The sequence below is a fragment of the Panthera pardus genome, unplaced genomic scaffold (assembly GCF_024362965.1).
Source record: "Panthera pardus isolate Hobbes unplaced genomic scaffold, ASM2436296v1 HiC_scaffold_13, whole genome shotgun sequence".
Classification (NCBI taxonomy): Eukaryota; Metazoa; Chordata; class Mammalia; order Carnivora; family Felidae; genus Panthera; species Panthera pardus.
In genome coordinates, this window is record NW_026526688.1 from 101,085,321 (window position 1) to 101,109,639 (window position 24,319).

The 24,319-nt window shown below is 34.8% G+C and overlaps 1 protein-coding gene across 4 annotated transcripts in view; it reads right to left on the reverse strand.

The window, feature by feature from the left end:
• The window catches only part of SPATA5 (spermatogenesis associated 5), a 360,776-nt gene that overhangs the window by 207,900 nt on the left and 128,557 nt on the right, over nucleotides 1-24,319 (reverse strand). The gene's annotated exons all lie outside the window — the stretch shown is intronic.

A 24,319-nucleotide genomic window follows, 5' to 3' on the forward strand; every position in this document is an offset into this window, starting at 1 on the left:
AGATAGTTTCCTACATCTTGTATGGGACTATGGGCATTGGAAACAATAAATTGGGAACGATAAATAAATATACATATTTGCTTGTATTAAAAACAACATTGGAAGAAGAAAGAGACTAGTAAAACTAAGGGGGAGTTAAGGGGGAGTAAAGTATCACCATGTGTATCTTTCTACAGATTTGATCTTTTAATCATTTAATATAGATTACCTATTCAAAATATCTAAACAAAATCTTCTGTAGAAATAAAAATAACTAAAAGAATATATTGAATAACATCGAAATTTATTACATTACTTTCTGTTAGCAGTGGAACAACTTATTTTATATATTACAGTCTCTAATTGATCATCAAACTTAACATGTTTCACCTCTAGCTAAGATTCAATTTCTTCTCTGAATTTTTTCCTATACTAACACAGCTGTGGCTGGTCTACTTATTTAAAAAACAAAAGAAAACAAAAACTCTAAGAGGACTTTTGGTGGTGATAGAATGCAGATTTTCTGTCTCGGCCAAACAGACAACTTCTTAAACACGTAAACAAAGGCTAAGTGATTTGCTAAGATACTTGACTTCAAACTACATTTTTTTTTCACCCTCTCCTTTACAAAAAGCATGACTTTTCCACAGCATGCATTCAGCTCATTAATGGGGTGTGGGTGGTGTGGTAGACAATATGACTATTTAAAAAAATAAGATCAATTGCAATCTGTACATCCAATGCAATCTCTATCAAAATACCACCAGCATTTTTCACAGAACTAGAACAATCCTAAAATTTGTATGGAACCACAAAATACTTCAAATAGCCAAATCAATTTTTAAAAAGAAAGCAAAGCTACAGGAATCACAATTCTGGACTTTAAGCAATATTACAAAGCTGTAGTCATCAAGACAGTATGATGTTGGCACAAAAACGAATGTATATATCAATCGAAAAGAAAACAAAACCCAGAAATGGACCCAGAAATATATGGCCAACTAATTTCAGACAAAGCAGGAAAGAATATCCAATGGGAAAAAGTCTCTTCAACAAATGGTGTTGGGAAAACTGGACAGTGACATGCAGAAGAATGAAACGGAACCAGTTTCTTATGCCATAAACAAAACTAGGATGAAAGACCTAAATGTGAGACAGGAAACCATCAAAATCCTACAGGAGAACACAGGCAGCAACCTCTTTGACATCGGCCTGTAGCAACATGTCTCTGGAGGCAAAGGAAACAAAAGCAATAATGAACTACTGGGACTTTATCAAGATAAAAAGCTTCTGCACAGAGAAGGAAACAATCAACAAAACTAAAAGGAATGTTAGAAGATATTTGCAAATGGCATCCCAGAATAAGGGTTAGTATCCAAAATCTATAAAGAACTTCTCAAACTCAACACCCAAAAAACAAAAGAACCAGTGAGGAAATGGGCAAAAGACATCAACAGACATTTTTCCAAAGAAGACATACAAATGGTTAATAGACACATGGAAGATGCTCAACATCATTCAACATCAGAGAAATACAAATCAAAACTACTATGAGGTACCACCTCACACCTGTCAGAGTGGCTACAATTAGCAACACATGAAACAACAGATGTTGGCAAGGATGCGGAGAAAGGGGAACCTTCTTGCATTGTTGGTGGGAATGCAAACTGGTGTAGCCACTCTGGAGAACAGTATGGAGGTTCCTCAAAAAGTTAAAAATAGAACTACCTTAGGACCTTAGAAATTACACTACTAGGTATTTACCCAAAGGATACAAAAAAAAAAAAAATGCTGATTCAAAGGGGCACATGCACCCTGATGTTTGCAGCAACATTATCAACAAGAGCCAAATTATGGAAATGTCCATTGACTGATGAATGGATAAAGAAGATGTGGTGTATACATGCAATGGAATAGTACTCAGCCATAAAAAAGAATGAAATTCTTTGCCATTTGCAATGGCATGGATGGAGCCAGAATGCATTATGCTAAATGAAAGAAGTCAGTCAGATAAAGACAAGTATCATATGATTTCACTTATATATGAAGTTTAAGAAACAAAACAGATGAGGAGTGCCTGAGTGGCCCAGGTGGTTAAACCTCCAACCCTTGATTTTGGTTCAGATCATGATCTCATAGTTCATGAGTTTAACACTGACATGCTGACAGTGTGGAGCCTGCTTGTGATTCTCTCTCTCCCTCTCTCTCTCTGCTCCTCCCCCACTTGGTCTCCCTCCCTCCCTCTTTCTCTGTCTCAAAAATAAATAAATAAACATTAAAAAAAAAAAGGAAACAAAACAGATGAACATAGGGGAAGGAAAAAAAAAAAGAGAGGGAGGCAAACCACAAGAGATTCTTAACTATAGAGAACAAACTGAGGGTTGCTGGAGGGGAGGTGAGTGGGAGATGTGCTAAAATGGCTGAAGGGTATTAAGAAGGGTCCTTGTGATGAGCACTGGGTGTTATATGGAAGTGATAAATCACTATATTCTACTCCTGAAACCAATACTACACTGTATGTTAACTAGAATTTAAATAAAAACTTGAAACAAAAAAATAAGATCAATTGTGATTATTTGTAATACAGTGAGTTTAAGAATATCACTTACATTTAGTCACCAATGTCTGTGTTTTAGCACAATGGATGGATTGTGCTATATTATTAAATCTCTTGAGGCTATATATTCTACCCCATGTACTACTTCCAGGAGCTTCAATGGTTGTTTTGGGCATGCCATAGATATCAGACCAGATTCCCAAATCCTAAATCTCTGGAAAGCAAGGTAATATAAATACTTTTTGTCAGTCTCTAACTTCCCTACCACCACTAAGTTACTAGTGTGTTTGTGTTTATACACGTTATACATGTTTATACACTTCTTTGTACTGCAAATTACTGTGTTTGAGGAGACAGTGACAAAAATGAATGGAAGTACTGTTGTACTCCATATGAGAAATGAACAACAGCATGACTATTCCTTACACTGAGGACCGGCAATCAATTAAAGATTGGACAACTGTTTTAATTCATCTAAAAAAATATTAGTGTCACTACAAATTACTAAATAGATTTTAGCAAACACCCATCTGACAAGTTTAAAATAACCACCTGACTTTCCAGATGTGTTAACTGAGACTTAGACAAAAAGTAAATTACCAACTGTCACATCTGAGAACTGAATCCGGAACTTCAGGTTACTGAAAATTTCACCAAAAATAATTAATTTTACATATAATGTTACTCTTTATTTATTAAATGATTCAATTCACCAATACAGAAATAATTCTATATAACCCTATCTCCTGCAAGGTAGAATTTCCCTTTAATATTTGTGAAGGTAAGAACTACTAAATTTCTCATGTCCTTCTATCATCAAATAAGACTTTTTTCCATTTCTCTGTATTATGAGATCACCATATCATCTCTGTGAACATTTTTCAAAAATGTTTGTGTTTATCATGTTCATAAATTCTCAAGTCAACTCTTTTTAAAAAAGCCTCTTTTTTCTCTTATTAGTAATTCAAAGAAACAAAATAAACTCTCTCTATAAACACTGTAAACATCAGTGGGGCTATTCATCTGGAAAAACTCCCATCAAGACAAAAATCCATGCTTTGGGAGCAGGGTTTCTCAACTTCAATGTTATTGACTTCAGGGTTACATAATACTTTGTTGTCGGAGCTCTCCTGTACACAACACAAGGTGCTGAGCAGCATCTGTGGCTCTACCTACTGGAGGCCAATATCATCACTCCATTTGCAACAACCAAAAATGTCTTCAGATATTACAAAACATCAGGGTGTGGAGTGGGGAGAAAAATCATCAGGTTGAGAACCACAGAAGGTTATTAAATCCTTATTAGCAGAAATCTTTAAGAAAATAATAGATAATCAGCTTCCTGGAGAGTTCAGGCATTTCACTGCTTGATGAGGAAACTGGTTCTTACTAGTTCTATTTGGTTGACAGAATCTTCTGGGTTTTTCCTACTGTTCTTGTTCTTTGTTCTTGTAATTCTATCCTTCTAAACCTTCATGAAGAATTAAAATTCTTATAACTTTTTTTGTTGTTTTAAGAACTGTCCTCAAAAATGACTTGAATTGCCGTATATTCATCACTGTAAGCGCTCAAATCAGGCCCTAAGTTGGGGGCTGTGAGGGCCTATATATGGAAATTAAAACTGAAATCCAGGTGATTACCAACTTAATTGCTGATATACCTGTTTGACTTATCAACATAATCACTCTCCTCAAAGGTTGAACTGGTAAGGATTTTGCAAGCTATTAAAAACTGTTTATAGCCATCTTTTTTTTTTTAACTGGACATGAGGTTGCAGTGTACTAAAGGCTATCACTAATGCAGAGGGAAGTTTTAATCCCTGTGGAGATTGTCTGGGTAAGTGAGCAAAGACTCTAGCTGACAGCACAGATAATACAATTCAGTTCCAGGCCAAAGCACTGTATTTGTTTTTGTTGTTTTTCTCCTATCCTATCAGCAGCCTGTCTCCATGGATTTGTCTGGGAAAATGATAAATAGTAAAGCAAGCAACCCTCTCCATGTGTCTAAATTATCTTTCCAGCAAAGACCCCAAGCAAAGCTTTAGAAGGACCATCTTTTAAAATGTACATTTATTATGTATAGTAAGTTACTTACAACCAATGAATATAAATGTAACAAAATGCACAAAGAGATAAGTACTTACACAGAGCCTTAATTCCTTGAAGTTCAGAACACATTAGAGAAAAATTAATAATCATCAAATATTTATAAATATGTTGAACAGAAAATATAAATATATGAATGACTCCCCATCAGTCCCTGGTAACTAAACTACAGTAAATTAATTACAAACCAGATTTGACCACCAAAGGCCATTTACACATAAACCTTTTGAAATCTAATATTCAAATTATACTCTAAATCCAAGAAATAAAAATCTAAAGATACTATACAAGTATTAACTTCATCAAAAGCAAATGGCAAATTCCTTCTGCAAAATATCAAGAAAATAAAACACATAGGAAAAATCTAAACAGAGTTTCTGTGCCCTGTGGACACTTTTGGAAGGACCTCTGAAACACTAGAAACAAACAAAAAAATGTTAGTGCTTGGGAATCAGACAAAGAATAATTTTAAAAATTCACTATTCCTGGGGTGCCTGAGTGGCCTACTTGGTTAAGTGGTCACCTCTGGATTTCAGCTCAGGTCATGATCTCACGGTTCGTGGGATGGAGCCCTGTATTGGGCTCTGCACCGATAGCACAGAATCTGCTTGGGATTCTTATTCTCTCGCTCTCTGCCCCTCCCCCACCCATTTGCACATGCTCTCTCTCTCTCTCTCCCTCTCTCTCTCTCTCTCAAAATATATAAACTTTTAAAAGATAAACACATAAACTAAAAACTTTTTTAAAAATTCACTATCCCCTGTTTAAGCTTCTATCCTCCACATTTTGTACTTTCAGTCAACCATTCAAACAAAAGGATTCCATATCACTATTCTCTTTAATGGAAGAGAAGCTAAAATTTGAATGATAAAAGTAATTAAGTTTCAGAGGACTTAAATGATACATAAATACAGACTACAAAAAGAAAAAAATCACATCCTTAAGTGAAGAACTATATCGGGCAGTATTACTGTCTGATATGGAGAACACCATTGTGAAAGACTCTAACATTAACTAAAAGAGGACGGCATCCCTGCCTGAATTTTCATCTCAGTGATCTGAGGAACACATAAAACAAACCAAAATTAACAATTTAGCTCATCATGTTTTTTCTTTTATCTCACTGATCTTTAGGAGGGCTGTATAATTTCTTTTTGGCAATTATAGAAAATAGCCAAATACCAACATTAAGATACGTTTTAGTATATTTTCAAAACCAAGGAGAAGGATCTTCCATTCAAAGGGAGGCTCTAAATAATTTTGAAGTCCAGGGCCCAAATTAAATGATTGACTGATTCATTTCGTTCGGTCAGTCAGTCATATATCATGCAACACATACAAACTATGGCAATCTTTGGCATTAATGAACAGTATTCATAAGGTCTTTGTATTATAATTATAATAAGAACTAACATTTATATCATGTATAAATATGTGGAAAACATCTTCACTATATATTATAATCAACCTTTGACTCTTTCCTGGCTTTATAATCTGCTATAAAAGGGAAAACATTAGATTTGTGTTAAGATGTAGGAATGGGAGGCAGCCCTAGAGAGTCACTTGAAAGTTACATAATTAAATACAATACTAAAGTTAAATTTCCTAATTATTAAAGACTAGTGCTCTTTTTCATAAGCCACTACAAGATTTTAATATATAACCTTTATCAGCAATGCTTCTTCCTTCACTGGTCTGTGGTTTCTCAGTCTTTCATCAAATGAAAAGCTTAATGAGGCCTTTTATTATCTTATTAAAGGTAAAATCTGAAGGCTATCCACAAATTTAGGTGTCTATGCTAACCAGATAATATCAAATTCTATACTAAATCAGAATTCAAGGGTTCATAGGTCATGAACCTCAAATCATGGTGAGGACAATTTCTTAATACTTTAAAAAAAGAAAAGATTAAATGAAACAAATTTTCATTCTTAGAAATTTAACATCTGAATTTACAAGAACTAGAAGAGAATCTTATGTAAAGGGCTACAGGATGAAGTTATCTCAATTTCCTGGCTAACATAGCATGCTAATCCTGATTAATGATACGAACAAAATAGATTATAGTGATAAAAGTTCCATATAATATACCGGTGTCTTCATCAATTTATATAATAATGATGTTTTGGGGTAATTCTTTTATGTACAAAACTCTTATTTAAAAAAGTGGAATCATTAAATATTTTAAACAAAAACAAACTTAAAGAATCATGTTGGTGATTATATGCATGTATATACATGGCTATCCAGGGCCTAATAATATTATGGGGATGAGAAAGGTAAAATGAAAGAATATATGTCAGCTTAAAACTGGACAGCAATGGTTTTAACTTTAAAATGACAAAGAGTTATTTATCCCTTTCATGTACTACTTCCTGGAATTAGGAAACTGTTTTCTTTTATATAACACCCTCCTCAGGTTATTCAGAGGCACACTACATTATGAAACTTTAAATTTTATTTTGTTTTTTAATAGATTTTTTAAAGTTTATTTATTTTGAGAGAGAGAGAGAGAGAGAGAGCAAGTGGGGAAGGGACAGAGAGAGGGAGAGACAAAATCCCAAGCAGCTTCACGCTGTCAGCACAGAGCCAGACACTGGGCTCAATCCCACAAACTGTGAGATCATGACCTGAGCCAAGATCAAGAGTTAGACACTTAACTGACTAAGCCACCCAGGTGCCCCTGAAAATTTAAATTTCAAAACTATGTAGTATAGAATAAATACTGTTAAATTGTCCATACTACCCAAAGCAATCTACAGATTTAATGCAATTTCTATCAAGTACCAACAGCATTTTCACAGAACCAGAACAAATAATCCTAAAATTTGTACAGAACCACAAAAGACCCCAAATAGCCAGAGCAAGAAAAATAAAACTGGAGGTATCACAACTCCAGACTTCAAAATATACTGCAAAGGTGGAGTAATCAAAACAGTATAATACTTGCACAAAAACAGACACATAAATCAATGGAACAGAATAGGGAGCCCAGACATAAACTCATATGGTTTGTATGAGATGTATCATCTTCAACAAATGATGCTGGGAAAACTGGACAGATACATGCAAAAGAATGAAACTGGATCAGTTTTTTTCACCATACAGAAAAATAAACTCAAAATGGATTAAGGACTTAAATGTGAGATCTGAAACCATAAAACTCCTAGAAGAGAGCAAGGGCAGTAATTTTCAGTAATTTTTCTGACATTGGTCATAGCAACATTTTTCTAGATAGGTCTCCTGAAGCAGGGGAGACAAAAGCAAAAATAAACTTATGGGACTACACCAAAATAAAAAGCTTCTGCACAGCAAATAAAATAATCACCAAAACTAAAGACAACATATTGAATAGGAGAAGGTATTTGCAAATGACACACCCAAAAAGGGTTAGTATCCAAAATACATAAAGGACTTACACAACTCAACACTCAAAAATCAAATAATCCAATTTAAAATGGGCAGAAGACATGAAGACATTTCTTTAAAGAAGACATACAGATGGCCAACAGACACACGAAAAAATGCTCAGCATCATTAATTATTAGGGAAACACAAATCAAAACCACAATGAGATATCACCTCACACCTATCAGAATGGCTAAAATCAAAAACACAAGACACAAGTGTTGGCAAGGATGCTGAGAAAAAGGAACCCTCTTGCATTGTTGATGGGAATGCAAACTGGTACAACCACTGTGGAAAAACAGTATGGAGGTTGAGGTTCCTCAGAAATTAACAAAAGAATTACCTGGGGTGCCTGGGTGGCTCAGTCAGTTAAGTGTCCAACTTTGGCTCAGGTCATGATCTCATGGTTCGTGGGTTCAAGCTCCACACTGGGCTCTGTGCAGACAGCTCAGAGCCTGGAGCCTGCTTCAGATTCTGTGTCTCCCTCTCTCTCTCTCTGCCCCTCCCCTGCTCATTCTCTCTCTCTCTCAAAACTAAACATTAAAAAAATTTTAAAAAATAGAATTACCATATAATCCCGCAATCGTACTACTGGGTATTTACCCAAAGAATATGAAAACACTAATTCAAAAAGATATATGCACCCTTATGTTTACTGCAGCATTATTTACAAGAGCCAAATTATGGAAGCAGCCCAAGTATCCATTGATAGATGAATGCATAAATAAGATGTAAAATAATATATATATGTATATATATATATATATACACACACACACATATATATGTATGTAATCTATATCTATATATATACACACACACATATACATATGTGTATACACACACACACACACACACACACACACACACACACACAATTCAGCCATAAAAAGGAATGAAATCTTGCCATTTATAACAACATAGATGGATCTAGAGGGTATAATGCTAAGTAAATAAGTTAGAGAAAGACGAATACTGTATGATTTCACTCATATGTAGACTTTCAGAAACAAAACAAATGAATAACAACAAAGAAAAGAGACAAACCAAAAAACAGACTAACTAGAGAGAACTGATGGTTACCAGAGAACTGATGGTGAAATAGGTGAAGGGAATTAAGAGTACACTTATCTTGATGAACACTGAGTAATGTATAGAACTGTTGAATCACTATATACTGTACAAGTAACTGAAACTAATATAGCACTGTATGTTAACTCTACTGGAATTAAAATAAAATTTAAAAAATCAGTAAATGAATGGTAACATAAAACAATGGTAAAAAATAAAAAAGAACAACTATATAGTGTAGATGCTATAAAATGTAAAATTTTTAACAAATATAGATATAGAATATAGTCATTTGGTAGCACATCATAACAATATATGAGAAACAGACATGCCGTAGGATAAAAAATTAGGTATTTGGAGGAATAGGAAACACTGACTTAAAATACTGCCTTTAAGGGGCGCCTGGGTGGCTCAGTCGGTTGGGCGTCCGACTTCGGCTCAGGTCATGATCTCGCGGTCTGTGAGTTCGAGCCCCACATCGGGCTCTGGGCTGACAGCTCAGAGCCTGGAGCCTGTTTCGGATTCTGTGTCTCCCTCTCTCTCTGACCCTCCCCTGCTCATACTCTGTCTCTCTCTGTCTCAAAAATAAATAAATGTTAAAAAAAAAAAAATTAAAAAAAAAAAAAAGACTTATTTAGTTCCTGAACCACGGCAAGCTATTGAATCTCTCCGGACATCAATTTTCTGATCTCCAAAACATAAGCAGAAATATTACTTTACAGGGTCATTAGAATTACAGATTATGTGGATAATAACTTAGCTCAATTAAAAGTGGTAATAATTGGGGCGCCTGGGTGGCTCAGTCAGTTGAGTGTCCGACTTCTGCTCAGGTCATGATCTCGTGGTTTGTGAGTTCAAGCCCCGTGTCAGGCTCTGTGCTGACAGCTCAAAGCCTGGAGCCTGCTGTGGATTCTGTGTCTCCTTCTCTCTCTGCACATCACCCACTTGCACACGCTCTCGCTCTCTCTCTCTCTCAAAAATAAATAAATGTAAAAACATTTTTTAAAAAATAAAAAAAGTGGTAGTAATTATTATTAGCTATATTTCTGATTTTTTATTCCCTTCATGTATTCAATTTTGTTTTATGTTTCCTTCGATGTAATGCCTAAGAAAAAAATCCTGCAATTAAATGCATAAAAGCACATAATATTATTCACATTTATATAGATAGATGTATTTGTAATATTCAACATACACTTTATAGCTTTGTCTGAACTACCATTTTACTTCTTTGTTTTCCATGAAGAAAATCCTTGCTGCTTATGAGAACACTTGGCTTTCCTCACTGTCTGAAGGGATACAGGTTTAGGTCACAAACATGGATGTGAAATATCAACATATGGAAACTTGGCTGCAGAACACTCTTCTCCTTCCCAATTTGGCAAACTATGTAGGCAGGGCAATCAATTATCACCAAAATATGCTCACAAATATAACTAAAAGAAAGGAAGTTTTATGAGAAATTATTCTTAATTATCTTAATTGTGATTAAACATGCAACCACAATACTTCCACAAGGCCATCAGAGGAGTTAGCTTAAGCTCTGAGCTTAGTATGCATTTTTCTATTCAATAAATATATTATTGAACTACCTAAAACATCTTCTGCTAAACGTTTAGCACTCCCAAGAAAAAGATACGTAAATAGTATATTACTGGTGATAAAATGAGGTTAAAAAATAAGAAAAACCATGTTTCTCAATGAAGAACATATAAGTTAAAAAGACATACAAGTTAGCTCAGCAAATTATTTTAACTTCAAATCAGCAAAATTAGAGTTGATATGAAAAAAGCTGATGTTTTCAAAATGCATTAACATAGCTAATAAGAATATGTAAGGCAGGTCTCTTTCATACTAATTGCTTACTAGGAGTTCCAGGCACTTGGAAAAATCAGTAAACAACAAAAATCCTTGCCCTTATGGAGCTTACGTGGAAAAATAGACAACAACAAACACTGTAAATAAGTAAACTTATGGTAATAAATACTATAGAAAAAACAACTGAGTAACATAAAAAGGTGACCGGGAGAACCAGAGAGAGAAAAGGAGCTGGAATATCTACAGTGTCAGATAACTCATATGGTCATCATCTAAGAGGTGCAGTATTATTATTGGTTCAGAAAAGTGAAATAGTCATATGAGCATTTCCTAGTTCTTACAATCCCTAGCATTTTGTAACCTGTGTTATAATTGTCAATAAAAAACAAAGTCAGACATTTTTGTAGGACATGTTTGTTTTTGCCTCTCCATCACCTAGCACATTCTGGCATATAGCAGGTGCTCAAAAAATATTTGGTGAATGACTCATTCTAAGCCAATAAACACACAGTTTATCTGAACGGTTCTGGTCCAAAATTTAGTTCAGGGGTCACCAATTTTTTTTAAAGGGCCAGATAGTAAATATTTTTATCTTGTTGGCCAAATGGTCAATGCAACAATAGGTGTGGCTATGTTCCAATAAAAGTTTATTTTCAAAAACAGGCAGAGAGCACAGAAGTTTTCTTGTCTCTGCTTAGTTTATTCTGTATCTATCTAATTACTTCAAGTCTTCTGTTAAATTTTCCCAAGAATATAAACAGTAAATTTATCATTTACTGGCTAATGCTTACTTTTTTCAATTCTAATCAACTAAATCAAATAAACAAAACATAACTGCAGTAATAACAACATACAAACTCTAGTTCTCCTTCCTTCTCTCCTCTCTCTCTTTTCCCTTATCTCTTTCTGTTTTCTAAGTCAAAACTAATAACTTCACTTAAACTAGGGATAAAACTACTACACTGGCTGATGGTATACCATAGTTTTAATGAGAAAGAACACATACACAGAGCACTACCAGCCATCTGGTAATACAAAGTAAATGTCAGAGACTGAATTAAAGTTTATAAATGCAAAGCAAAAGCTGATCATCAAAATATGGCTCAGTTAGTTAAGTGTCTGACTTTGACTCAGGTCATTATCTCATGGTTCATGAGTTGGAGCCCCACATCGGACTGTGCTGACAGCTTGGAGCTGGAGCCTGCTTTGGATTCTGTGTCTCCCTGTCTCTGCTCCTTCCTCGCTCATGCTATGTCTCTCCTCTCTCTCAAAAACAAACATTTAAAAAAATGTTAAATGTACAATCAATTTAAAGACATTAAGTCTGACACAGAATTTAAGAATTAATTTAGATTAGTGGTTTAAAGCATGAGTTCTGAAATTAAACTGCCTGGATTTGTTAAACTGCCAACTCCAGTGAATAAAGCCACTTACTAAATCTTTCTAAGTAACTGTTTTGTCAGCAGTAAAACAGGGACAATAATAGTGACTACCTCATAAGGTTAATACACTTAATAAAATATCAGCCATCTATTGGCCTTTGAAAAAACACACCTGTATTTTATCAACAGGAAGCGAGTACATCATTAAGCATAAAAATATGGAATTAATGAAGGACTCCCAAATATACAAAAGTATCTTAAATGTGCTTGAGAGGCGCCTGGGTGGCTCAGTCGGTTAAGCGTCCGACTTCTGCTCAGGTCATGATCTCGTGGTTTGTGAGTTCGAGCCCCATGTTGGGCTCTATGCTGACAGCTCAGAGCCTGGATCCTGCTTCGGATTCTGTGTTTCCTCCTCTCTCTGCTCCTCCCATGCTCATGCTCTGTCTTTCTCTGTCTCTTAATAATAAACGTTTTTTTTTAAAATGTGTTTGAAAATATAATTGTGCTCCCCTTTCCTAAACATTAACATTCAATTTTCTTCACCTTTCTACTTAGATAAAATATAGTACCTCTTGTTTTATCTTATTACATCAAATACTCTTTTTTGCACTTAAAAAAAAAGAAACTTCAGAATCAAGATTTCCAAAAGGTACTAGTATTATAATCGCTTATCATTTTTTTTCCATAACAAAACATACTTCCGAATAAGTCTGTCATCAAACAAGTAACCTTTAGCCCATAAATTTGACTGGCATAATAGATTGAAAACCTGCTAGAAGGTAAACAATATTACTTGATATGCAACATAATGATCCAAAGCACTTGTCTGGTTCACCCTCACTGTCTGTTCCAGGAGACAGAAGTATAATCTAGCATTCGAAGGAAGGAAAGGAGGGAGGGAGGGGGAAAAAAGTACATTTTCATAATTTTAGATATACTTTATTACAATAACAACCAGTCTGGAAACTGTCCTTAATATATGCATAACAAACTGACTTTTGTTACTGGATAACTTCTCTAAAAGATTTATTTGTAAAACTCTAGTTTGCCAGTCAAATTCTCTAAGAATCTTTCCAGCACTAAAATTCTACCCCCTTTTGCCCTGAAAGCTGGGTAGCAATGTTTGCAAGCAAAATCTTTGCTAGGTTAGTTCTAAGCCCACTAAGGCAGTGACAAACAAAAGTCTGCATAAATGCTTATCAAAAGATAAGCAAAGAGCTGAGATGCAAAAGGCTTTACCTCCAAGTGAGGAGAAACTGTTGGTGAAGTAAAGCTGACATTTTCCTTGCATTTATGATTAAAAAGTTTTTTTTTTTCAAGTGTGTTTAATGATCAGGTTTATTGGGGTATGCTTTACATACTGTAAAATTCACTATGTTTAGTTTTACAGTTAGAAGGGCTTTGACAAATATATATAGTCCCATAATCACCACCACAACCAAAATGTAGAATATTTCCATCATCCCCAAAAGTTTCCTCATGGCACTTTGTGGTTAATCCCTTTCCCCCCCCTTCCACCCATACCCCCCAACTCCCAGATCTGATTTCTGTCCCTGTGGTCCTGCCTTTTCCAGATTGTCACATAACTAGAATCAGTCAGTATATTCTGTAACCTTTTGTGTTTGGCTTCTTTCACTGGCCTAATACTCTTACAATTCTTCTACCTTACTGCATATATTAGAAATGTGTTTCTTTTTTTTATAGCTAAGTGGTACTTCATTGTATGAACATATCAGAATTTCTTTATTCATTCATCAGTTGATAGATCTTAGGGGCTGTTTAGGTGATTATGAATAAAGTGGCTATAAACATTGACTTACAGGTCTTTGTGTAAACAAATGGTTTCATTTCTTTCGGATAAATACCTAGGAGTATAGTTGCTATATATTAAGGTAAGTATATATTTAACTCTATAAGAAGCCTTTTATTAAAAAAGATTGAGGGGCACCTGGGTGGCTCAGTTGGTTAAGCATCCGACTTCGGCTTAGGTCATGCTCTCGCAGTTTGTGAGTTCGAGCCTCACATGGCTCTGTGCCAACAGCTCAGAGCCTGGAGCCTGCTTGGGATTCTGTGTCTTCCTCTCTCTCTCTGCCCCTCCCTTGCTCATGCTCTGTCTCTCTCTCTCTCTCTCTCAAAAATAAACAAACAAACAAAAAAAGATTGATGAACTATGGGGAAAAAAGCTACTACACTGGCTGATGGTATACTCTAGTTCTTATGAGAGAGAACACACACAACACTACTAACATTGCACAATTTACGGTGCTAAAGAATACACCGGTATGGCATAAAATACATATAATATTATATTTGACTAGAACCAATTAGATATCATAAGCAAATCACTCAGCACATGCTGGATGCCTAGTACTTACTTAATGACTGCTAGTTCTCTCTCTACTGTTCAGCTTTCCCTTTCTCAAGGTTCCAACCTCACCCCAACCCAAACTTACATAAATCTACACTTAATTTCAAATCATTATTTGTAAAATAAATTATACAGTAGGACACAAACAAAAATTTCAGCTATTACTTTTTTTTTTTTTTTAGTTTAGTTTTTTTTTGAGAGAGAGAGCAGGGGAGAGGCAGACAGAGAGGGAGAGAGAGAATCCCAAGCAGGCCTCGCACTGTCAGCACAGAGCCCAATGTGGGGCTCAGATTCATGAAGCATGAGATCATGACCTGAGCTGAAATCAAGAGTCAGACGCCTAACCGACAGAGCCACCCAGGCATCCCACAGCTATTACTTTTTAAAGCAAAGCCAGTTCCACTCATTTCCTTAAGTCACTCCTACTTTGGGATGGAGGAGGGGACTCCTTTAAAGGCAGTAGATGCCGCTCTCAGAAAACATTTTAGGTGAGCATCACCACCTTGTGTCAAAACAGAGTAACTGCAACACCAAATTCATTGTCAAATACAGACCAACACATTGCAGAGACCAGAAGCTAGGTGATCAGAGATGCATTTCTCCAAATCCACGATGATATATATGCCAGTACAATACTGCAAACAAAGTTTGGACTGTACATGTTTTATGATTATAATACTTTAAAATTTACCTGCATTTCAAATTAGATCATATGTATCATGAAGAAAAGAACTGAGTTTTCTTTTATAACATGTCCTTTATGATACTCTTGCATATCCTTCCCAAACACACACACACACACATGCGCACACACACACACACACACACACACACACACAACTGAATAGAATGCCAGGCACAAAAATGGCACATTATTGAGAATACTCTCTATGCACTTGGAAAATAATCACCCATTTAGTCCTACAAATGACTTTAAAATATTCAATATATGGCTTCAGATTTAGTTCTTGGCTACACTGAAAATCAAATATGGGATTCTAGGAGCATTATTAAGAACACAAGGGAAGAAGCATTTACAAATTTAAAAGTGATTCAACTTTAAATAATCATATAGACATTTCTGTTGTAGCTCAAAATTATTTTTACAGTCATGTGAAGTTTTAAAAAATAGTGTATTAAATAGACCAAAACATTACAAATATTGTAACACTGATCAGACATCTGTGAAAGGAGAAAATATGCAGCTCAACAAGTTTTCCTTTTTCTAAGAGTAATAAATTTTGAGTGAAAAAGTTAAGGTGTTCTTCAACTGTCAACCAAAGTTTTTATTACACAATAGCAGCCTTAAGGCTGATTTATGGCTTTTCCCCCCTTTTCTGACAATCAAGTGTTTAAAAAGAAAAGTCATTTTTGCACACCTGGATAATATCTGCTTGCTTTATATAACATGTTTGAAGAAGGGAACTTTTCAATAACATGAAAGTTGGGGGAGGTGATACCTGAAAAAGCTTTAAAAAAAAAAAAAAACCACTCAGAAATTTGTTTGGTAAATGGCATCCTCTTATGTAGCATTTGGAAAATCTATTATTATCTGTCTCTGAGTCACAAAATAGAATTTTTGGATGTGAATGATATATTCTGGGATTATCTAGTACATTTTTGACAGGTACAGAATCAGAGGCCCAGAGAGGCTAAATAATTTCAAAGGATACTTAGTTTGTTAGCAACAGAGCTAGAATTAGAAACAAAGATCCCCAAATCTGTGTCTGTCTTGTTTCTCCCATTGCTTCTCTCTCACTGTCCATTTCAGGCCTTTCTATCACATTTTGCTTGTAACATTCTAGTCCCTATCATCTTTGCCATCTGTCTCCTTTACCTACAGACTCATTTCTCCAGTTAAATTGCTTACATTATGCAAAAGTCCCTCTCCAATACTATGCATATTCCAAAAACTCATCCAGAAATGCAAAGGTTTAAGAAGGCCTGTGCCCAAGACACTATAAACATAATGTTCAAAGAAGAAAATTACACAACTTCTCACATAATACAGTACCTCTAATATCACAAATTCATGAAAGTGCAGCTGCGAAAGTGGAGGTAAGTGATGAGGACATTAGCTACATATTTCAGCATTGTTTTAAAACTAAAAAAAATTCATTTTAAAAATTTAATTTCTAAATTTCATGAATGTAACTTAAGTCTTGTCTATTTCCATCAGAGAAAACAGAAAGCATTTCAGAATATGTATTCTTAAGGTAAAACAAGGTGAGTTTTACTTTCAACTGTTCCTAAATTATTTAAGTTAAACTATTTTTCAAAAAATCAGAAATTCTTCTTGGTAGTTAAGATATATAATGCCTCTGCTATTAACAATATAAGACACACATTGGGAATGGCAGAAACAGAATCCCACACTTGACAAATTAGAAAGATCTATCAGATCTAATGAGATGAATTTATAAGAATTAATGCCTCTATTTCTAAGGCCTAAAGCCCTAGCAGATGCTGGCAGAAACTATTAGGAAATCATTTGGACTTAAGGAAAACAAATCTCTGAGAAGCATATAAAACATAGGAAAAGCTTAAGAGGAGCTGAACTTGAAGGAAGACCTCTAGATCTGATTGCACTGTGGCTCAACTTCTAAGACTTAAATCAAATTAATCAAGCCCAAGGCAGGGAAATTATAACTTAGTAGAAGACTCTGAGGAAAGACTTGGGCTTCTTAGTTTTGTTTTTGTTTTGTTCTTGATGACTTTAAATTCCACAGCAGTCCACAGTGTGATTCAGCAGGCAAATAAACTAACACAATTCTGGAATGCATTAGCAGAAGCATAGTATTCAGATTAAAGGCATTAAGTGTCTCACTAAACTCTGAACTGATCAGAACACAACCTATTACAGTGTATTCACTTGTGGATGCCATAATTTGAGAGAAAGGAACAAATGGTAACAGTTCAGAGGGGGTAAAAAAAGGATAAGAATGCCAAAGATGAAATAAAACAAGATGTCAAGCCTGGAGAAGAGACTAGTTGGTGAGATACAATGTAAAGATAAGACAGGCTGTATGTAGAAGCTTTGGGGAGACACAAAACAGCTCGTTCAGTAGAAACAACAAACTTCCTAATAGTCTGAGACAAAGACAGAGGGGTCTGTCTCATGAGTTGGTAAGTCCCCCTGCCTCCTCTGCCTCAATCAGTGTAGGTGAGTAGGCAAAGGATGGAGAAATGATAGGTAGGAATTTTTAAATGAGGGGTCAATGTATCAGAAGGATAACTAGACTATCAAAGTCGTCCAAGTTGTCTCCAATCTTGAAAAAATTAATTTCTTTTTTTGAATGTTTACTTCTTTATTTTGAGAGAGAGAGAGCGAGCATGAGAGGGAGCTCAGAGGAGGGCAGAGAGAGAGGAAGAGAGTGAATCCTAAGTGGGCTCTGTGCTATCAGTGTGGAGCTGGACATGGGGCTTGATCTCACAAACTTGAAATCATGATCTGAGCTGAAATCAAGAGTCAGAGGCTTGACCAACTGAGCCACCCTGGTGCCCCAAGACATTAATTTCCTTTACAACCTAGATGTTAAGGACAATACGTACTGTGTCGTTTACTTTTTCTCTAATTGAAGATTAGATGTACTCTATTTGCATGTTGACATCAAATATTATTTACCAAACAAACATAGCTAAGCACAGAATCTTAATTTCTCAAAATTTAAATATTTAAGCCTGAAAATTCCAATGATAACAAATACTAAAAAGGGCATTCAACTAAAAGCTAAAAACCAATGAAACTTTAAGATTCACATGCTATGAAGAAATACTTATGTTATTCATATAATTTAAAAAACTGCATTTTTAGATGTATGGATTTTGATGAGTCATTCAATTGAAAAGAATAATTATTTAGTCCATAAAACATATTTTAAAAGATTAAATACTAAAAGAACTTTCAAGAAGAGATGGAAAATACTTGAAAAAATAAGAAGTTAACACAACCTTTCTATTATTATTTATTTTAAGCCATTATATAGAATTTACTTTCAGAAAACGCAATATATTTAAACAATCTGCAGAAAAACTTTGTGGCTCATGTATGTACAACTCATATTAACAGACATTACTAAACTTCTAAAAGCTTATAAGGATAGATCAATAGTCAGTAAACTTTTTCTGTAAAGATCCAAATGGTAAATAATTTAGGCCTTATGGGCCATAAACACAATATTCTACTGTAACTACTCTATTACAGTAGTATAAATGAAGTCATAGACAATAGATGAACAAATCAGGGTGACTGTGTTCTAATACAGCTTTATTTATGGGGACCAAAATCTGAATTTCATCTCATTTTTATTTTTCATCTCATAAAATTATTTTTCTTTTGATATTTTTCAACCATTTAAATATGTAAAAACCATTCTTAGATCATGAGAGGTACAAAAACAAGTGGTTGGCCAATTTGCTGACACCTGAAATTAACAGTCTTTGTATTATCAGCATCTAAATGAGATATGACCCATATACACATACAACCTCTGACCGACTTCTCTTCTGTCATCTCTCCCAATTACCCATCCCCAAAGCTGAAACCTTTACAGCTGCTACTGTAATAGATATAGTGAAAACATTTCAATCTTTAAAAACACAAAACAGGGGCACCTGAGTGTCTCAGTTGGTTAAATAATCTTACTCTTGATTTTGGCTCAGGTTAGATCCTAGAGCCTTAGGACTGAGCCCTGCATCCTCTGCTGACAGTGTGGGGCCTGCTTGGGATTCTCTCCCTTTCTCTTCTCCTCCCCTGCTTGCACTCTCTCTCTCTCTCAAAATAAATACTAAAAAATAAATAAATAAAAGTAAAAACACAAAACAAACACCTATCACTAATAATAAAACCACTCTGAGTCCCGTAAAATGAAGGTAAAGCTGAAATTAGAAGATGAACTTGGAGGAAGCCTCACAGGTCTGACCACATTAGGCTCTCCTTATAACCCCCCAAGACTCTCAACATCATTTTGATAAACAATATTAAATAAATATAAAATTTCCTAAAATACAAGAAAGTAAAGAATTTTAAGGTATTTAAAATTTTAAAGTCTATTAGGTCAAGAAGCTTGTTTTTTTAGTTCTGACTTAGCTGAGAACAGCATTTTTTTTTTTTTTTTGAAAGAAAGAGAGAGAGAGAGAGAGAGAGAGAGAGAGAGACAAAGCATGAGCAGGGGAGAGACAGAGAGAGAGTGAGGGAGACACAGAATCCGAAGCAGGTTCTAGGCTCCCAGCTGTCAGCACAGAGCCCAACGTGGGGCTCGAACTCATGAACCTTGAGATCATGACCTGAGCTGAAGTCAGATGCTTAACCAACTGAGCCATTCAGGCACTCCCTGAGAACAGCAATATTAAAAGAATGGCATAACTAGGAAGAGTAGGGAGAAAAGCTATCTACAAAACATACTTGTACAGTTTCTTCTAAAGGTATTTTTGGAACACAATTCACTTGAAAATTGGAAGCCACATACATTAGCTTCTCATTTGCTGACTTTTCTAAACATGTTAACTTTTTTCCATGTTACAAAAATATCCGTAAAACCAACTTTTATGTGCAATATTCAAGAAATAAAAATATTATGTCATATTTAACCCATCAAGTACATTTCCTCTTCCAGAAAAACTGGAAGGAAAATTAATGCCAGTTTATTACATCCATGAGCTAAACATACTAAGTTAGAAAATAATTCTGAACCCTGGATTATTCAGTTATCTCTATACAACTTCCAAAATTTTCCTCAGCTGAACAATCTTTTCCATAGATGACTTAGAGCAGAATTTTCAAAGTTCTACAAATTAATTATTATAAGAAATATAGGTTTATAGACTAGGATGATACTTTACAATAGTAATAATTATTGAAGGCTTATTATATACTAGGCATCAGTACTAAAAGTAATCAAATGACTAAACTCAAAATTATTCATAAAACTAAACTATTCTAAGGTTTGTTTAACACCTGGGAAAGAAGACATGACCATTTCTTAATATTCAACACAAATGCATGAAATGTCATGGACTGGATGGACATTATATTCTTGTAAAGGGGGCACACAAATAACCACCTAACAAAGAACAATATTAAACTCCTACAGTTTGGGCTCTTTATTATTTGAGCATCAATAATAATTTAGCTGTTTGCTATTCTAAAGTCTCTTAATGCTGAGGAAATCCAGATGGTCATCCATCTAAAGACAATGTGTCTACCTGACATTATGCAATCTCATTTATCTTCATCTATCCTTGACATACTGCCATTCTTATGCAAAGTAGACACAAGGGGATAGAACTTCTCTTCACTCATTTATCAGCTGGAAGAGAGGGTAGGGCATAAAAGGTCTATGGAGACTTCAGGATACCACCAGAGAACACAAGTAATCACTTTACTTAGCACAGTGTGCTACATCACAGCTAATGTATTTGACATGTAAATAAGACAAAGCAAGAAAGAGAACAATGTGATTCTTGAGCTATGTGTCTTACTTCCTTTGCTGAATCACCAGAATCCCCAAAAAACTCCAGTTTTAGTTTACCCAGACTATATGAAATTAAAATATTGTCCATAAAAGACACTAACCACACACAACATATGGGTTACACAATGATGTCAATTTCACTCCTCTGGCAGTCCAAGAATTCTACTCCTTTTAACATACCAACTTAAAGTCACCATGACATAGAAGTTGTGGGTTAATAGGCAACAGGATTGTGAAGTATGCTAGCTAATTTACAAGGCCAAACACCTTAATTAAAATTTGGCCAAAGTTATACCAAATATTATTTCTTTGTCACTAGGACAGTCCTTTATTTTTTATTCCAGTTTTAAGCTAATAAAACATCTACCTTTTAGCATCAGTACATGAAATTTACTTTAATTATTTTCTCATCTATACTCTTCCTATTACAGTTTCCTTCAGACAAGGCAGGTAGTGAAAACTGTCTATTTATTTCATAACAAGAAGTTTCCTTTCTTTTTATATTGTCTCTTATGACTGTTTCTGTTTCTACTAGCATCTTCAGGGAACATTTTGAACAAACACCATGTTAAAATAACACATGCACTTAAAGGTTTTTTTTAAAGTACTACTATTAAATAAAGTACTATTAAATAACATACAAATAATGTTCTAAAATAGTTCTTCAGAGGAAAAAAATGTGGAAAGAAAAATGACTTTTGATATAGTACATATCATCTCAGTAGTAATAAAAGTATAATTACAAAAAGTACAATTATGAAAAAAACATATTCCACACAAATATGGAATTCTACCTGAAATAGAAAAGAATTAAAATATTTTTTACAAAAATCATTGATAATTTGAAGTATTTTTTTCTGCACAATTACAGAATATAATATACAGAACACTTAGATCCTGGTATAATGTACTAAATTCAAAATTGTACTTAAAAGTACAGCATATGATCTTGAAACTATTCTTATACCACTCAAAAATACTTTTTTCATTTACCAACTTCATGTTTTGCTGTCATGAATAATTTTATTATTTCATCCTTTACAAATTAAACAAATTTTTAAAAATTTGAATAGGAAATTAAAAACCTTTAGATTCCCCTGCCCTAATGAAAATAAGTTTGAATCTTACTAGCAAATACTTTCAGCATCTTAAAACAAATGTCCTCATCCAAAATTAGTTGCTTAAAAAGAAGTTGGATTTCTGGGGTGCCTGGGTGGCTCAGTTGGTTAAGCATCCAACTTTGGCTCAGGTCACGATCTCACAGTTTGTGGGTTAGATCCCTGTATTGGGATCTGTGCTGATAGCTCAGAGCCTGGAGCTTGCTTCAGATTCTGTGTCTCCCTCTCTCTCTCTGCCCCTCCCCTACTCGCGCTCTGTCTCTGCCTCTCAAAAATAAATAAAAAGTTAAAAAAAAGTTGGATTTCTAATATTTAAAACCTAATCAAGGTATGTGTGTGATATACCTAATGTATGCATACATATGTATACATACATACATACAAACACACAAGCATACATATAAGTACACATACAAATATACATACGTTTGTATATGAATAAATAGGTGTTGTGTAAAGCTGCTAAATTTGAGGTAATCTGTAATACAGCAAGAGAAAACTAAACAAGCACCAATCAGGCTGAGTTATACAGCTTGATTTAGAAGAACCCAGAGATCTGATATTTTTTGTCTGTATTTGAGAGAGAAAGGGGCAGAGAGAGAGAGAATTCCATGAGGGGCAGAGAGAGAGAGAGAAGTGGGGCTCACCTGGGGCTTGTGTTTTACCCAAAGTGGGGCACATGTTCACTCAAAGCAAGGCATGAGCCCACCCGATTTGGGACTCGAACTCACAAACGGTGTGAGATCATGACCTGAGCAAGTCAGATAGTTAACAACCGAGCCACCCAGGTGCCCAAACCCGGAGATGTTTATTGTAAGCCCAAAGTCCTGCTTCGAGAAATGTATCTAACATTGATGACATACATTATTAAGAAACCAAAGAAGGGCACTATTAGATTAGGCATTGTAGAGAAGGAAACCTAAGAAATTTTAGAGCTCATTAGCCATGGGGTAACCAGGAGAAAATGCCATAAAAATATAATGTATTCTTACCAGAAGGAAGATGTTTTTTCTGGATTTAGCACCTTTATTTGTGAAACCGAAAGGTAGGATTAGGTAATCTCTAAGGGCTCTTTCAGCCCTTTTTTTTTTTTTTCTTTAATTTGAGAGAGAGAGAGAGAGAGAGAGAAAATCTTCAGCAGGTTCCATGCTCAGCCCAACATGGGGCTCAACCCCACGATCCTGGGATCATGACCTAAGCCTAAATGAGGAGTCGGACATTCAACCAACTGAGCCACCTAGGTGCCCTCATTCAGCACTTTCTATTATGCTTGTTAAAATACAGTCCTATCTCTTTTTTTTATTTCATAGACATCAGAGATGTCTGAGCATGGAGACAGATCCTATAAATGCTCAGAAATCACTTATCTTCTTATAAAATACTGCATCAGAAAGGAAATAATTTATTAAGGCCCAAAGCTTTCTCACCTGTATTTGATCAACAGGTCTTTACTACATAGTAAAATACCTAACTGGATGAAAGCAAAACTTGCTTTCCACATAAAAGCTCCTTTTATATCTTCAAAAGTATCATTTTTTTCTAATTCCCATTTTTAAAACTGGAAGTCTGTGTATATGTGCACAGGGAGGGGGGACGAGCTCATAAGGTGATATATATGAAGCAATAATGTGAACAACAAAAAGAAAAATTGGTTCATGCTACAGGAGAAAATGTTTACACTCAATTTAAATCCTTACAAAAAATTTACACATTAAGTACAAATTAGGCATTTAAAATTTAGTGGATTCCCTTTATTAAACTAGACCTAGGGAGAATAAGTGGTAGCAATGGCTTGAAAGAGTCAGTTTTGCTGAGTTTAATGCCATAGCCTAATTTCTTAGAGAGATAAAATCCATGGTCATTTCTATTCTAATCACTCTGAAAGCAACTGCTAGGCCAAGAATTCTAGTAAGTTGTTGATAATAACTTGAGTCTAACTGTTACTAAAAAGCCAGAAATTTACCTTAACATGAAGAAAAATGTTAAAAACTTCTCAACAATAAATCAGATGACAAACAAAAAAAAGAATTTCAGAACTTC